Here is a 4,825-nt window from a genome sequence, read left to right as displayed (position 1 = left end):
TCAAATAATTTTTTTCTCAATTCCTTTCTTCATTAAAAAAAAAAAAAAAAAAAAAAAAACGTGAGAAAACAAAACGCATACATCAACCTGACGAAGAATTTCATGTTTTATTTGTCTACCAGCATTTGACTGTCTGCTGAGCCATTAAGTCACCGTAAATATAATTTCAAATGTTTTGTCGGGTCGAAATATGGAGACCTTTGAAGTTGGAGATTCAAACTTTTTTAAAAAAGAATTTCATGTTTTTAAATATTAATAACCCCATAGAACATTATATACATATTGAAATTATATTTTGATATCTTCCCCCACTTTATTGGCTCTTTAATTCTTCTTCAATGCTTGTTCTATAATTTCCATTCGATCTTACTTACTTTGCAAGAGTAAAATTATCTTTGCTCCAAGCTTTGCTACTAACCTTGCTATTAACCAATCCTTGCTGTCAAGTTCGTGTGTTACGTTGCTAGCCTTGCTTCAACTTCTTCTACCATCTTTGCTCCTTCATCTTCTCTTCTACTAACTTTGCTCCAATAACCCAACAGGGTAGCTCAAGTGACAAATGAGCTCTCTTTGTGGAGGAGAATTCTGGAATAATCCGGGTTCGACTCCCACAAGTAACGATTCCCTTGGGGCCAGCTTCTGTGCCTCTCGGAGCGAACCGGGTGGACTTGGACCGTTAAACGGACAGAGAAAGACCCGGACCTCAATGTGTGGTTGACACCAAAAAAAAAAAACGTTGCTCCAATTAATTTTCTCCAAAAGGTTAATTTTATTATTCTCTTGAATTTTTTTCCTTCTACTTAAATTCCAATTTTGTTAATTTCTCCTTATTTTGCTTAGACTCCAATTTCTACTCATTTTTCTGCTTAATTAAATAATCCTCCCATCTTCATTACTTCATTTAGAACTCTTCTCCATCTTCTTATCTTTAAATTAGGCGTTGCGGGACTACAATGTGTGGTTGACACAAAAAAAAAAAAAAAAAAAAACGTTGCTCCAATTAATTTTCTCCAAAAGGTTAATTTTATTATTCTCTTGAATTTTTTTCCTTCTACTTAAATTCCAATTTTGTTAATTTCTCCTTATTTTGCTTAGACTCCAATTTCTACTCATTTTTCTGCTTAATTAAATAATCCTCCCATCTTCATTACTTCATTTAGAACTCTTCTCCATCTTCTTATCTTTAAATTAGGCGTTGCTTCCCAAATCAAATCTAAAAACAAAGTTCTCCTAGACACTAATACATTTATAAAATGAAATTTTGTGGATTCTAATTTTTCAACAAAAGTGTCTTTTGGCTCATCAAAATCTTATTACAGATATTCCTAACATGTTAACCAACATCTTATGTCTCTGCAGTTAACATATTTTGTACATGCAGTTAATAATTGATGTGTATGTAGTTATCATGTTATGTGTCTGTAATTACCATGTTAAGTGCTTTCAATTTGTTTACAAGTACAAAAATTGTTGACTATAGGTACATAATGCATGTGTTAGCTGTAGACACATACATAATTTTTAGACCAAGGTTCACAATGCAATATGAACCCTGGTCCATGATATAACAATTGAAAACGGAAAATTATACCATGGACTGTCGTCTACCTTACATTGTAGAGCCTGATCCAAAAATAACATTCGGATTATGTATCTATAGTTGACACATTTTGTACCTCCAGTTGATAGTTTCTGTACTTGTAGCTATCATATTATGTGTCAGCAATTAGTATCTGTATCTGTAGGTATCATATAATGTGTCAGCAATTATCAAGTTAATTGTTTACATGTACAAAAACTGTTAATTGTAGATACATAATGTGTTAACTGAAGGTACATAATTTTTATATCAAAATTCACAATGCAATATGAACCCTGAGGGGTATAACAATGGTATGAAAACATGTTCTCAAAAAAAATAAATAAAAATAAAAATGAAAACAGAAAACCCATCATTTGGCTTCATTATTATATTATAGATCATTGTACTTTCTTCGTATGAAATCGTTCACATTTCATTATTCTAAAGTAGACATTTCAAAAACTTCAAAAAAAAAAAATTACATTAGCCATTTAATAAAAAGAAAATTACTTTAAAATAGTCTTTCATTATTATTAAAATTTGTATTTATAAAGAAAATTACTTTTTTAAGAGATGTTTGTTCAATAATTATTGAGTTAATACCCAAAATCGTCCTCGACTATAGTGGTTTTTCTCAATTTCGTCCTAAACGATTTTGGTGACCTAATATCGTCCCAGACTTTTGTGTTTCGCGCAATTTTGTCCCAGACTTTTGTGCTTTTGCTCAATTTAGTCCATCATTTGTTATTCTGTCCATTTGGTGTTAAATAAATAGACAATTAAGTAATTTTAATATTGGCATCTATTTACTCATAAACATGTGAACTGCGAAATTCCCTTTTTTTTTACGAATTACTCCTAAAACTGCGAATATAAAATTTGATTTGCAGGTCCCGGAGTAATTCTGGGTGTAATTCGTACAAGACAGAGAAATTTCGCACTTCACAAGTTGAAAGTAAAGAAAGATCAATATTGACATTACTGAATTGTCCCTTTATTTAACACCAATTTGACGGAATAACAAATGGAGGACGAAATTGAGCGAAACACAAAAGTCTGGGACGATATTAGGTCACCAAAGTCGTTTAGGACGAAATTGAGAAAAATCACTATAGTCGAGGACGATTTTGGGTATTAACTCAATAATTATTTATACCGCCCCAAGGCAATGCTCTTGTGGATGTGATGATGCTGGACTTTAAGGCCACTCCCAGCTGGTCGGAGTTTGAATCTCAACATTACATCCAATTTGAAGTTTAGCATCTCCAGTTTGAGCTGATGTTCAAATTCAACTCTTTGTGTGAGAAAGTGTACAAACATGTTACATGTATGGGTCATAACAAAAATATATTATAATAATAATACTAATTATTATTATTATTATTATTTATACGGACAAAGGGACGTGTTTAGCACGTTCCGCACGCATACCACAAACCACATCCACATTTATTGCTTTTGGAGGGATTATAAGAATAATTGATAAAAACAAAGAAAAAAATGATTAAAAAATAAAAAGAATAAAGTTCGGTACGTCATTCCACCCTTAAAGAATAGGAATATAATGAGAAAAATTAAGAAAATAAAAAGAAAATGAAATAACTACCATTAAATTTAGAAATAAGGGTCAAATAGGCCTATTATTATTACTAGTAATTCATCCGCGCGATACACGGGAAAAAATTATGTTATTATAAATATAAATTAAAAAATAGAAAAAATAAAATTATTTTAAATTGTTTAATATAATAATATAAAACAAAAGAGAAGGATCACGGAAATTGGTAGAATGGAGCCAGACATTAAGGAATCACCTTATACAGGTAGAGATTGTGGAGTGTACTTTTCTATCTTCTCAAATGCTTCAAAGAAATGACAGAAGCGAGAAGGGATGAAGAAAACAAATGTTGCGGGCCGTGGGTCAATTATTGAACTTCAGAATTTAAAAAAAAAAAAAATCATTTGAGCCATAAATAAAAATTTAAATATATAAATGTATATATCGTATGAGTCTTTAATGTTTTTCTTAATTTCTAAACTTATGACTTCTAAAAGAAAAAAAAAAATCATTTGAATTATCTCTACAAAAAGTGGTCTTGGGCTTATAGAATGACATATGGGTTTATGGAATGATGACATGTGCATAAAGAATATATTATATAATCATATAAAAAATGTGTTCAATTAGAGTTTAAATTTACTCTTACAAAATTTGAAATTTGCTTTCTAAATGTAATTATCTTAGTTATTATTCGTATTGTGAAAATTATAATATAAATGAAATACAATTAAGAATAAATCAATGTAATTATGTAAATTCTCTTATAAATTTATTTGAATATGTACATAATTAGAGATTATATTAACAATACAAAATTTTAATTTTAATTGTAATTTTGTGTTCTATAAAAATAATAAATCGTTGACCAATGGAAGCTCAAAAATATTATTATATTAAACAATTTAAAAATATATATATTTTTTCTATTTTTATTTATATTTATAATAACATAATAATTGTAACATTAATTACTTCCCAAACCATATAGCTTTATTATTATTATTATTATTATTATTATTATTATTATTATTATTATCATAAATTCTAAATGGCCAAATTCAATTTTTTTTTTTTTTTTGAAATTTTATGTAACACGTTATAAATAAATCCCAAAATTGGATAACAAATGCAATAAAATATATAAGAGAGTTTTGAGAAAACATATTTGATTGAGGTTAGACTACTAATTGACGTTCCGTGTTGAGAGTAGAAGAAGAAGACACGCTATAATCGAAAGAAAAATGTCAAACATCAATTTTAGATTAAAAAAATAGAGGGGTAATTTTGTCTCAAAGTTATTTTTGTTCTTCCTAAAATCTATGGAATTGAAATATCAAGGGGGGGGGGGGGGGGGTCATTCAATTCTATTTCCTTGAAAATGATGAAATTTTAATTCCACGGAATCGCAATTCCCTCCAACCAAACGAATGAATTTGCTTGCCTTCAAAATTATGTGGGAATGAAATTGTAATTCCCTCCAACCAAACACACTATCATGGTTGGTAGAAAGAAAGTTTAAAAATCTTGGGGTTGATGGATGAATTTCAGCTATTTATATTTGAAAGGGAAAGTCTACAAAAGTTCTAAAAAAAATATGTAAAAGAGTTCATAACTTTTTGAATACCACCCCTCTTTTAAAAATTCTAATGAAATATTGCTTGACTTTTAAAGACTTCTTAAAA

Source organism: Ipomoea nil, unplaced genomic scaffold (genome assembly GCF_001879475.1).
Source record: "Ipomoea nil cultivar Tokyo-kokei standard unplaced genomic scaffold, Asagao_1.1 scaffold3199, whole genome shotgun sequence".
Classification (NCBI taxonomy): domain Eukaryota; kingdom Viridiplantae; phylum Streptophyta; class Magnoliopsida; order Solanales; family Convolvulaceae; genus Ipomoea; species Ipomoea nil.
This window is presented reverse-complemented; position numbering follows the sequence as displayed.